Genomic DNA, 14,118 nt, shown 5'->3' with positions numbered 1-14,118 from the left:
TTTGACACTGTCCCGTGTGATAACCTTGTCCCCAGAATAGAGAGGCATGGATGTGATGGATGGACTACTCGATGGGTATGGAATTGACTGAATGGTCACGCTCAAGTTGAGTTGCTGTCAACGGCTCAATGTCCAAGTAGAGATCAGTAATGAGTGGCGCTCTTCAGGGGTCAGTACTGGGACCCACGTTGTTTAATATGTTTGTTAGTGACATGGACAGTGGGATCAAGTGCACCCTCAGCAAGTTTGCCGATGACACCAAGCTGTGTGGTAAAGTTGACATGCTGGAGGGAAGGGATGCTATCCAGAGGGACCTTGACAGGCTTGAGAGGTGGGCCAGTGAGAACATCATGAAGTTCAACAAGGCCAAGTGCAAGGGCTTGCATCTGGGCCGAGGCAATCCCAAGCACATATACAGGCTGGGCAGAGAATGGATTGAGAGCAGCCCTAATGAGAAGAATCTGGGGGTGTTGGTTGATAAGAAGCTCAACATGAGCCAACACTGTGCTTGCAGCCCAGAAACCAACTGTATCCTGGACTGCATAAAAAGAAGAGTGGACAGCAGGTTGAGGGAAGTGATTCTCCCACTCTGCTCTCATGAGACCCATCTAGAATACTGTGCTCAACTTTGGGGCACCCAACACAAGAACGATATGGACATATTAGAACAACTCCAGAGGCAAACAATGAAGATGGTCAAAGGGCTGGAGCACCTCTCCTATGAAGACAGGCTGAGGGAGCTGGGGTTGTTCAGCCTGGAGAAGAGAAGGCTGCAGGGAGACCTTATAGCGGCCTTCCAGAACCTATAGGGGGCCTACAGGAAAGCTGGAAAGGGACTCCTTGTCAGGGGGTATAGTGATAGGAGAAGGAGTAATGGTTTTAAACTAAAAGAGAGTAGATTTATATTATATATTTGGAAGAAATTCCTTACTCTGAGGGTGGTGAGGCACTGAACAGGTTACCTAGGGAAGTTGTGGATGCCCCATCACTGGAGTTTTTTAAGGCCAGCTTGGACGGGGCTTTGAGCAACCTGGTTTACTACTGGAAGGTGTTGCTGCCCTTGGAAGGGTGGTTTAAAATTGATGATCTTTAAGGTCTCTTCTAACCCAAACCTATGTGGTTCTATGATGGGGTTCTAACCCAAACCTATGGGTTCAAACCTATGATTCTATGATTCTACAGTTTACCAGGTGGCATTCCTGCAGGCATGTTGTTCCTGGCAGGCATGTTGGAACAAGATGATTTTTAGTGTCACTTCCAGTCCAAGCCATTCTATGATTCTATGATTATTCTATGATCTGCTAAGCTATATTATTCTGCATATTTCCAGATCAACTGCAAATTAAATTCATGTTCCTAAATTGCATCTAGATAAATGAAGGTTTAACATAGCAACACAAACTTTATGCATCATGTGTGTTACTACTGAAGTATTAATTATTGCTTGTTTTTTTCATTGTATATTTTTAGCAAAGACTCAATTATCTTACTTCTTTACTTGAAGGAGAACTGTAGATGAAGTTCAACTCAGCGCACTGTGCTGGCACTGCATACCCATCTTTTTAGAGCTGTCCTGGTTTTCACTGTGATAAGGTTATTTTTCTTCATAGTGGCTGGTATGGTTCAATGATTTACATTTAGGCAAAAAAAAATGTTGATAGCATACTGATGTTCTAGTTGTTGCAGAGCAGTTCTTACACAGAGCCAAATGCTTTTCAGCTTCTCATGCTACCCTCCCAGTGAGGAAGCTGGGGGTGTACAAGAAGCTGGGAAGGGACTGAAGGAGGACAGCTGACCCTAACTAGCCAAGGGATGTCCTATAGTATATGATATCGTGCTCAGCCATAAAACTGGGGGATTTGGCCAGGGTTGGGTGGCTGCCACTGCTCAGGGACTAAATGGGCATCAGTCAGTGGCTGGGGAGCAATTGCATCATGCATCACTTGTTTTGTACATTTTTATTACTTCTATTACTATTAATATTTCCCCCTCATTTTCTGTCCTATTAGATTATCTTTACCTTTTTCTTCTGATCTCCCCCACCTCACTGTGGGGGTGTGAGTAAACAGCTGTGTGGTACTGTCTGCCATGTTAAACCACAAGGGACATGGATACACAACACAAAATATTCACAATTCATAGTGTTAAATACTTTACTGATTATCAACAAAATCTTTCAAGACTGAACACTGAAGTACTCTAGAGTATTTCTGTCTAGTTACAGCTGAGAAGAAACTACAATGAGAGCAAGTAATATTCAATTATATAAATTAAAACTAGGGGAGATTGACAATTGCATTAAGTTGACTAACACCTGCTTACTAGAAATCAGTGCTATTTGGCCACAGTAGAAGTTCTAGGACTTGATGGTGAGGGAAATTTTGTGAGCTGTTTCAGTGCAATGTCATTGTGCATGTGAGACATGCTTCCATGGAAAGCCAAGTACTTTTGTGGATGGACAGATTCTGAAGTAGGCTGCTCCTGAACCAGAACATACCAGTGTAATCAAAGCAAGACTTCTTGGGAGAATGGTAGGTGTAACAGTAAAGAAAGTAATATATTTACTGAGCAGTAATAGAATGTTTTCTAATAACACTCAGTTTGAAGTATTGCCAAGTCTTTCTTAAGGAGTAATGGAAATGCTACGTCAGTGCGAATAAGAAAAGATTATTTTCTCCAGCAATAAAATGAATGATAGAATACTTTATTACTGTTGCCAGAAAATTTATACTGACAAGCATACTCATATAATTCATTGCATGACAAAGAACATTGTATTGTCTTGTCAAAGAAAAGGATCATTTTAATTTAAGATGAATTGTACTTTACTAGCTGGTACAGACTTCATAGATCATAGGTCTGAGTAATGAAACTGATTTAAAGGAAACAATGAAGACACTACTTTAACAATTACCTGATTAGAACAACTTAGTCCTTGTCATGGTTGCTAGCATTTTGAAGAAGGTTGTCTGCAGGATCTGATACATTTTACAAAATTAAAATACCTTCAACAATATCAGGCTTTAAAGTTTAAGTATACCTCTAGGTATCCAAGTTGCTTCACATATAGGAGGGGAAAAATAATTCTGTCATCCACTGTTCTGTAAGAATTTTTCTAGAAAATTATGGTCTTCCTGGAGACATTTTAATTGCTCGTTTTATTTGAATCAGGTAAAGCTTGTTATTAATAGAAATAACTTCTCAAAGGGTCTCACTTTGCTAAGTAGAATAGGACTGAGTGAGTACAGTACATATTAGTATAATGACATGATATGTAGAAATGGAACTATTTTCATCTCGCTCAACCACAAGAAAATATGAACTGAAATTATTTCCACAGAGGACAAACAGCACCTTAGAAATCATTCAACTGACATTTAGGAATGGTTCTTCCAGTTATATTGAAATGATCCCATTGCAAGCTACTCTGGCATGACCAAGAGCAAGCTAATTTCAGAGATCACTAATTGTCCAGAGGAAGAGTGACAAGTACATGGGAAGCACCTGATGAAGAATAAAAGCCAGGAAGACAGGAAAGACAGGAAGGAAGGAAGGAAGGAAGGAAGGAAGGAAGGAAGGAAGGAAGGAAGGAAGGAAGGAAGGAAGGAAGGAAGGAAGGAAGGAAGGAAGGAAGGAAGGAAGGAAGGAAGGAAGGAAGGAAGGAAGGAAGGAAGGAAAGGAAAGGAAAGGAAAAGGGGGGGAACACTGGAGAACAGCAAATGAAAGTCTTCAAAGAATGTTTTCACCTCCCAGAGGACCTCTTCTGCCAGCTCAATGATTACTATTAAAAAAAAATAAGAAGAAAAAAAAAAAAGAAAGAAAAAAAGAAAAAAAAAAGAAAGAAAAAGAAAGAAAGAAAGAAAGAAAGAAAGAAAGAAAGAAAGAAAGAAAGAAAGAAAGAAAGAAAGAAAGAAAGAAAGAAAGAAAGAAAGAAAGAAAGAAAGAAAGAAAGAAAGAAAGAAAGAAAGAGAAAAGAAAAAAATGAAAAGAAAAGAAAGGATGCTCAGGGTAATAGACTTAAAAGACTTACCAGAGTGGATATTTCTTTCTTTTTCTTGATAACTTTTGCTTAGAAAATGCAAGTATGGAATAGGTTTTAATTTATTTGATGAAGTGCTTAGCTGCTTTCCTTCCTCCCTTTAAGATAAATAGGGTGCTGGAAAAAAGCAACCAAATATACTGATACAGTAATAGCAATCCTTTTCTTTTGCACATTTTGATTGTCAGAAACTAACGAGAAACAAAACATATCCATAATCCTTAAAGGTTCCAAATCACATTAAGCCTGATGCAAATTAGCTTAAAAAAGGATTGGATATTTAATAGTATCCATTGTGATAATGAGAAACGACATGAAGCAAAGTGGAAATAGGCAGTTACTCTATTACATTTAACAAGCAGGACGTATGAATTATTAAATTAATGTAAGTTCCCTGAAGTTGCTAAATAAGAGACTCATTTTTGAAATAATTCTTGTTGCATCTTAAATACATGTTGGGCTCTGTTTTTCTTTTCTGACAAAATTCATAATCTTTCCAACTAAAAATTAAAAAAAAAAAAATAATTTCTAATGTCTTTAAGAATGGAGTGTATCCTCTAAGGAAAGACTGCTTACTGAGATGCTTCTGTTTAGCTTACCAGCAGGCTATCTGTTATCAGAATGTATTGTAATAAACAAAACCTACTGATGGTAAAGCACACTTCTATTGGCCTGCTTTCAGAGAGCACAAAAGCAGTCTGAAGTCACTACAGACACATCTGTGTATTTTATAACATAAGAAGTTACCGCCTGTCCTGGTTCCAGTTAGGACAGAGTTAAGTAGCTCATAGTAGCTGGTAGGGTGCTATGTTTTGGATTAGGATGAGAAGAGCGCTGATAACATGCTGATGTTTTAATTGTTGCAGAGCAGTGTTTACACCAGGCCAAGGACTTTTCGGCTTCTCGCTCTGTCCTGCCAGCGAGCAGGCTGGGGGTGCAGCAGGAGCTGGGAGGGGACAGACCCAGGACAGCTGACCCAAACTGGCCAAAGGGGTATTCCATACCATCTGACGTCATGCTAAACAATATATAGGGGTGGCTGGCCGGGGTGGGGGGGCCGGCTGCTCGGGAATAGGCTGGGCATCGGTCAGCGGGTGGTGAGCAATTGCATTGTGCATCACTTGTTTTCTTACACATTATTATTGTTAATACTATTATCATTATCACTATTATTATTATTATTGTTATTATTATATTCCTTATATTCCTTATATTATTATATTCCTGTCTTAATAAACTGTCTTTATCTCAACTCACCGGCTTCACTTTCCCGTTTCTCTCCCCCATCCCAGAGAGGGAGGGGGGAGGGTGAGCGAACGGCTGTGTGGTGTTTAGCTGCCAGCCAGGTTAAACCACAACACTGCCCAAGGCAAATTTAGAGTTCCATCATTTCAAGAGACCCATAAAAATGATGTACAGGAAACAGAATGGGAACTGAATATGAACTTTCTCTTTTTCAGTAAAGATTCAATTCTCTAATGTATTGTGCATATAAGTATTTAAATACTGAGTTTATTTTATTTTAATATATTTCCTCAGTCCTCTAGCCAGCTGTTTTCTCTCATCTGCAGAAAGGCCAAATTTGAGTTTCTGTGGAATGCTCAAGAGCTGTAGCCTAGTTTCAAGGCATAATAGAAAGATATGTCTGATCTGCAATGCCACAGGACTGATCTTATAATTTGTATTGCCTGATTAAAGACTGCTAATTAAATTTACTAATTTTTATGACTAGGCAGTACTTGTAAGTAAAAGAAGGGAGCAAAGAGAAAATTAACTACAGGAAGTTAATGTAACCCTTCCAGTAAACTATAAGTCCACTGTCATGCTGTGGCAGTGAAACATCTAGCTTGGTGCTGAGAAATTTAATTCTAGTAAGGCCAGATTCTACATACTTTCCTGGACAATCACATTAAATTGATTAGTACTAAATTAATTTTTAAAAGGCAGTAAAGTTTGAGTAGTTAAAGACTTCCTATCAGCACTAAACCTGAAAGAGAAAAATGAAGCATTGAAGCAGTGATTTACACAAAATGCCTACATGGTTGTGACAACATGAACTCAAAGCAGCTGTACTTTGGTTCTGAACTCTCCTCAGCAGTGAGGGAGAGTGCCACATACAAAAAGTTGCATTCTTGAGAGGTGATTTGTTGTAAGGAAGAGCCAGTTCCAGTCAAAATAACGGAATTATGTTTATGTAAACGTGAGATCAGATCCTCAGCTGGTAAAAACAGTAATAGCAAGAACATATGCAGTAGTACCTGTACTGTCTCTGCAAAGGATTATCAAAATGAAAGAATATTCCAGACAAATGCAGAACTGAAATACAAAAGAACTGACCGGTGTGAGTACTTTCCTGCTTGAAACAGCCTACAATGCAAGTGTGAGAGAAAAAGCAAAAGATGAGCACAGGAACACAGAGGAAATCATGGAAAAATAAGCTGGAGCTGGTCATTGTGACAAGCAGTAGAGACTGTACACACACAGTTTAACCATGGCATGTTTTTGTAGGCATTTCTCCAAAAGAAGGTTTTGAGGAATGTTCTGAAGACAAATCATAAAGGCATTACACAGATACTCAAGGTCTCCTGCTTGACTGGAGAGTGCTGGGGTGGAGAACTACAGACATATCTACTTGAATAGACTGATGTTCATTCATATCAGCACAGGCTCTGACATTAAAGTATAAATGAAGATAAAACTGCTTTCAAAATCAGTGTTGCTCTCCCTCAGTAATCCAGAAAATACATTCCTATCAAAGGACCATGAGTTTTTTTTGCACAAAAGAAATAGATACTTACATTTTTTTTGGAAGATGTGATATTTACATGGCTATATCAGAAAACTTGAAGTGCTGTAATGATATAAAATGTTACTGGTCTTTAGGGAAAATTCATTTTCTGTCAAACACCAGACACAGTATTTTGTCTACTAATCTAGTGTAAACAGGTTTCCTACAGATAAGAATATTCTCTGCTAACAAGTAGCTTACAATATTAATTTGGAATTTCAGTTGTATTCTTGTGAATCTGTCACAGGTCAAAGTAACAGAATCGCAGATTTTTTTTGCATTGGAAGGAGACCTCTTGACATATCATCTAGTCCAACTACCTTACTAAGTGCTTTTATGCTAGGGTTAGCAAAAGCAGGAAGCCCAGGACCCTGTCTAGCCACCATTTGAGTATCTGTCCATTGCCTCTTGTCTTGACAGTGATTCTCACTGTCCCCAACTCCCTTGTCCTGCGAAGCCCAGAACTAGATGCAGCGCTGCAGAGGTGCTGTGCTGCCTGAGTACAGTGTTGAGTAGAATGGAAGGATCACCTCCCTGGAATTACTGGCAATGTTCTTCCTAAGCATTGCCAGCTTCCTAAGCTTCCAGTGTGCTGCTGGATGTCTCTGCCAACAACATCACATTGCTGGCTCATGTTCATGTCCTTGCTCACCAGCACTCCCAGGGCTTTTTATGCGACCTGCTTCCCAATGGGTTAGCATTTGACATGAGCTGGTGCTTTGGGTTTATTCCTCCGTAGTGCAGGCTTTGCATTTCCTTTTGTTGACTTTGATGAGATTTTTGTTATCCCAGTCTTCCAGCTTACTGAGGTCGCACTAGATGGCTGCACAACCACCTGGTCTACCAGACACTCCTATCTTTCTTTTTTTTTTTTTTTTTTTGGTATAATCTGTAAACTTGCTGACCACCCAGGTCATGAATGAAGGTGTTAAACAGTAATGGCCCCAGTATTGTCCCCTTGTGACTTGCCTCCAGATGAATTTATGCTGGTCACAACCCCCTGGAACCAGCTATTAGGGCAATTTTCAATCCACCTCACTATCCGCTATCTAACCTGTATTTTATCAGCTTGTCCTTTAGGATATCATGGAAGGTGGTATCAAAATACTTAAGAAATTTGACATAAACATCCACTGCTCTTTGTCCACCAAGCTAGTCAACTCAATATAGAAGGAAAAGAGGTTGGTGAAACATGATTTCCCATTCATAAATCCATAGAGATTACTCCCTGCTAAGCTTCTTTTCCTTCACGTGTTTGGAATTAGTTTCCAGAATCTGTTGCTCTACCACCTACCACAAGTGAGGCTGACTGGTGTGTAGTTCCCTAGGAATTCACTCCTGCCCTTCTTGAAGATAGAAGTGACATTTTCTGTCTTCCAGTCTTCAGGAATCTTTCACAAGTGCCAAGAGATTTCACAGATAATCAAGACTAGACTAGCAGTGACATCTAACAGATCCCTCAGCACTTGTGGGTACAATCCATTAGGCCCCCCTGTGTATGTGAGGTTTCTTTAAGTGCTCCCTATGCTGGTCATCCTCCACTGAAGGTAAGTTCTTCCTTGTTCCAGACTTTCACTCTGATCTCTGGGGCCTGGGATTCCTGATGTCTGGTCTCAACAGTAAAGACTAAGGCGATGAAAGCATTAAGTACTTCAGCTTTCTGTATACCATTCATCATCAGTTTCCCTGCCACATTCAGCAACAGGCCAGTATTTTCCTGAGTCTTCCTCTCGTTGTTTATATACTTGTAAAGTTCATTCTTGTCACCATTCATACCCCTTATCAGATTCAAATCCAGGTTATCCTTAGTTTTCCAAATTCCATCGCTGTAAGTATGGACAGCGAGTATACTCCTCCTTGGTCACCTGACCCCTTTTCCATCTCTTATATGCTTCCTTTTTATGCCAGAGTTCACTTAGGAGCTCACATGCAGGCCTCCCAACGCCTTTTCTTCATTTCCTACTTATTTAGATGGACCTTTCTTGAGTTAGAAGATGATCCCTGAAAATCAGCCATTTCTTCTTCTCTCTGGGATTTATCCCACAGGAATCTTCCAAAAAGAGCTCTGAATAAGACAAAGTCTGCCCTTCTGAAACACAGGACTATGGTCCATCTTTTTGCCCTCCTTCCTCCTCATAGGATCATGAACTCCACAATCGCATTGTCACTGCAGCCAAGGCTGGCCCCAGCTTTCACATTCACAAAAAGTTCTTCCTTGTTTGTAAGCAACAGGTGTATCAGAGAACCTTTCTTTTTGTCTCCTCAATCACCTGTGACAGCAAGTTATCATCAATGCAGTCTAAAAGTTTTCCAAGATTGCTTGAGCCCTTCAGTGTTGTCCCTCCAGCAGATATCAGGGTGTATAAAGTTTCTCCTAAATGGCTAGGGCCTGTGAGCATAACACTTCTTCCAGTAGCCTGAAGAAGGCCTCATCTACATCTTTCTGATCATGAGATCTATAAGCAGATACCCAGTATGACAGCAACCATGTTTTCATGTGAGCTGTCCTGCCACACCTCCTTGATCCCTGAGAAGTCTATAGTCAAAGAAATTGCACTTCAGTTCAGTTTGATTGCTATGTCCCTCTTATTCCCATCACTCCAGTCCTTGTCTTCCCTACCCCATCCACAACTTCTCTCATTGAGAAATTTCTCCTCACCCTCCAGTCTCAATATAGCTAGTTTAAAGCTGTCCATACCAGATTCCTTACTGGCCTATACTAAGGCTATTGGCAAAGATAGACTTGCCACACTAAGTTAAGTGGATCCAATCTCTTCCAATCAGCTGTTGACCCTCAAAGAAGTCCCCAAAGTGTTTTTTTCCACCTATATTTTCAACTTAAAATATTATACACTGATTTTACATGCTCAGAGGCTGTTTCAAGTCCTCATGTTATTTTCAGACAATACAAAGTGTTTGGGTTGGCTCATTAAATTTACGAGAGGTATGTGCTTTTCATCAGGTTTCTTATGTAGTGTAACTATTTCTCTGTATAAAATATTAACTAGCACAACCTTTAGTTTTAAAGCAGATATTGATCCTACAATTACCTCTGTTCTCTAAGTAAACATTCTGAAGATCTCAAGTATTCATTCCCAAACACTTTGTTTCCACTGTGAAAGGATGGTATGCAATTACCACACATAAAGTAAGACCCTCTGGGCAAATCATTTCATCTGCAAACTAGAAGAGATGTTTGATTTAATACCTCATCTTGATATGATGTGATCATTAAGATTATAGAATTCCCATAGACAAACTTAAATAGACACCGAACTCCACATGCAGTTTTATTCACACACACAGCTTCATCCTGTAGATCTAGATGCAAATAAAACTAAGCTTATACCTTTGAACAGGGTAGTCATCTACGTTTTCCCATCAGAAATAATTCTACCTAAACTGGTAAAAGGATTAGGTTTCCTAACATGCCACTTTCTCCCTCTTGTATCTTTACTACAGCTGTGATACTATTTCCAATAATGTCAACTGGATTTTCCCTGCCATTGTAGCAGAAGCAGATCTTACCTAATCACTTCAGAAGCACTTCTAATCCTTATGAACTGCAGCTGAGTGCAGAGGGAGTGATGGAGTGAATTGTGCCTTTACTAGGCTTTGAAGTGGCCTGGAACATTATGGTGGCATACAGAGCATGGAGCATTGCGCTGAGCAGCCAAAGTCCTGAGGAAGCTCACCTCCAGTGCACATCCAGGCTTGCCTAACCTGCAATTAAAGACAATTACCGACCAAGTTGTAAAATACTTAGCTCAAGCAATAGTTATGGTGTTGCTGTAGCAAAATCCACCGTCTCCACATTACCACCAGATCTGCAGCTAGATAGTCTCTATTTAAGCCTAACACATATTTTAGCCCAATCTTTGAAAGGAATGTAGGTATGCCCACACTATTAAATAGAAGAGCAAATGTTCCTTCTGACCAAGACATAGCAGAAAAACAGGAATTTTTAGAAATTGATGCTATCTTGTCATTCAAGTTTATGCTCAGATTTCACCAGGATCTATATTTGTCAATATTTTGATGAAAATGGGCTGTATCTTTTTCAGAAGTAAAGTGCTTTGTGAGTGCTTTAAAGAAAATATGTACATCCAGTCATAAGTGTGGCTGTGTTTTAGTTCAGCTTGAACCTGGTGCTCTTCATCAAAGAGCTGATTTCCTCACAGAATCTGAAAAGCTTTTAAAAAGGATGAGATTGTTTGTCCTGAAAATACACTACAGAATTTGTCAAAGGCACTTGTTTTGCCTGAAAGCCATGCTTTTTTCTCCCACATCCTGTGTCATTCCTTCCTGTCACTAGCTGGGTAAATCAGAAATTCTAGTTAGCAGCAGTCAAAGGCAACAGTAAAACAAATTAGTGCAGACCTGAAAAACATGGAGTCATCTTCCTCTTCCCGATGTTATGTTCCCCTTTTTCCTCATTTCTCTCATAGATATTGATCATCTACTTGACAGATGACTACTTGGTATTCATTTTAAAGGCAAGTTTTTTTAAAGAGTGGAAAAAAAACTTCTATATTCTGTCAAACCTGACAGTTTTTATGCACATCTATTCTAACATGATACATAGTAATAGCTGCTGGCATCTGACTAGAAATCATATCTATGAAAGGTTTATATTTACTCATTTCTTGGTGACATTTACCATCAGGTAAAGAAACTATCTGATCTGTGGATAGAAGGAGCAGCTTACTTTTAAGCAAACTAACTTATTTAAATGTAAAGAGGTCAGTCTACTACGAGATGCCTAGAAGCCAAATACTGCTGAGGGCTGCTTACTGTGCTTAAGAAAACTAATGGTAGAATGACTGTACATACAATTCAGCAAGAAGTCTCTATTGCTATGTTCATTTCCCATTCTAGCTAGATGCCAAAGGTATGTTTAAATAGACAGGAAATATCACTGTAATGACAGTAAATAAGCCGTTGCCTCTGTAAGCTGCTATCTCTTATGAATGATCTCAGTTTCACCCTGCATAAGTTGTTACAGAAAGATTTGCCGTTGCCTGCAGGCTAGAAAACTTGAAACAACCAAAGGGTTAGATTAAGTATGGCACATCCTTATACCCAGTGGTTTGCAAAGATATTTTATGCAGCCTTCAGAAAAGTGCCTCTAGCACTTGAAATGATGGCCAAGTTTGCTTTTTCTCTCACTCTGTGGGATTCAGACTTCTCTTCAAGTTCTCTGTAGAGGACAGGTTGTTGGCTTTCTTTCTGACCAACTTAAATATGAATCACTTCCCTTGATTTGCCCTTTCTATTCTTAATTTTTTTTTTTTTTTGTATGGAATAGACACTGCATGGGAACCTGCTAAGAGATCTATTTCAGCAATGATTTAAAAGGCACTCACTGAGTTACTCAGCTTCCCTATTTTTAGTATGAGAACATTGTATACAAACTTTGTTGCTTTATTTTAGGAACTTTAAATTCTGATGTCTGCTTGCAGCTCAGGGACTTTGCCTACGCCAGTTTTTTCCTCCTGTTCCTAAGCAATTGCTCTAGCTGTCAGCACATTGCCAGCTAGCTAGGGCACTAGCTAGCATCTCAGACAGCTTCTTAATGAAAGACCCATGCTGATCTTTCTATTTATGCATTATATCATTGACTGATCTAGGACTCACCCTAGACCTGCAAGGTACAACTGACTTGTTTTAATCAGCTGGAGCTTCCAGCAATAAGCAAATAGCATTGACAGTGCAACAGTCCTCTGACATGTTGCACACTGCACCATTTTCTCCAAATAAACAGCATACTGCCCCAAACTATATAACTTTATAAATGTAGATTTCTGAAGAAAGGTATTACAAGAAGTATAACCTTTAAGTAGAACCATGTTATCTGCAGACAGACAGGCAGGGGACATACAAGAAGACAGGCGTACAGAAGGTATTTTCAGTCTTTAACCTTTGGTGGGTGAATTGCACTGGCACCTTCCAAAACAGGGTTAAATTCAGGTCTAAAAAGACATCTTTACACCAACATTAGTACACTCTCCTCCCGCCCCTCCCCCAAGCACTTATATATTCATATACTTACATTGTTACGATGAGGCTAAATTGACTTGATTACTAGATGATTGCTTGACAGTGCTTATTGTCACAACCAGAAAGGATGCTGTGATTCTGTATTTACATCAGGGTGAGCATCAAGGGAGGATTGAGGCAGAGAGATGAATGTGCAGGATGCTTATTTATGGGGCTTCCATTCCATCAAAGCAGCAATTAACTCAACTAGACTTAACTATTAACTCAAAAAGAAAAAAAAATCTACAACATAACCTTTCCAAACAATGTTCAGTAGGGACTTTACTATATTTTGATGTTTCACATGTGTGTGTGTATGTGCAAAATATGCACTTGTAGAATAATATGCACCTATAGAATAGAACCACAGGAGTGGAAGGGACCCACAAGGAACAATGAGTTCAACTCCTGACTCTACACAGGACCACCCAAAAATCAAATTATTTGTCTGAGAGCACTGTCCAAACACTTTTTGAACTCTTGCAGGCTCAGTGCCACGACCACTTCCTTGAGGAGCTGGTTCCAGTGCCCAACCACCCGCTTAGTGAAGAATCTTTTCCTAACACCCAGCCTGACCCTCCCCTGTCCCAGCTCCATGCCATGCCTCAGGTCCTGTCGCTGTCCCTAGAGAGCAGAGCTCAGCGCCTGCCCCTCCACTCCCCTCGTGAGGGAGCTGCAGGCCGCCATGAGGCCTCCCCTCGGCCTGCTCTGCTCTGGGCTGAAGAAACCAAAGGACCTCAGCCACTCCTCATACATCTTGCCCTCCAGACCCTTCACCATCTTTGTTGCCCCCCTTTGGATGCTCTCTAATATTTTTATATCCTTATATTGTGGTGCTCAAACCTACTTGGCCACTTGCCGAGGCGACCGGCTCCAGGGCAGACGCGTGCTGCAGCGGAGCACGGGATCGGGACAGGCAGGGCTATTTTTCGGGCATCGAGCCTACGCGAGGGAGCCGCCAGGCACCGGCAGCCCTCGTGAGGGAGGCTGACGAGGCGTAGGCGGAGCCAGCAGCGTCAGCGACAGCTCTTCCCGCCGGCCGTTCAAAGGCAGCCCTTAGGGAGCGCGAGCGACCAGGAGCGCGGCGACCAGGGCCGGCAAACAGGGAGTGACGCGGCAGTTAGCGAGGCAGTTAGCGCAGGCAGGGTGGGCAGGAAGGGCAGAGCGCTCACACCCGCCCATAGGGACCACTCCTCCAACGGCACTCTCCCGTCACCTGGGCTGCAATGGTCTCCACCAGGCACGGTGCTTT

Source organism: Anser brachyrhynchus (genome assembly GCF_964034855.1).
Source record: "Anser brachyrhynchus genome assembly, chromosome: Z".
Classification (NCBI taxonomy): Eukaryota; Metazoa; Chordata; class Aves; order Anseriformes; family Anatidae; genus Anser; species Anser brachyrhynchus.
The sequence above is the reverse complement of the archived record's forward strand: the minus strand, read 5'-3'. Positions refer to the sequence as shown.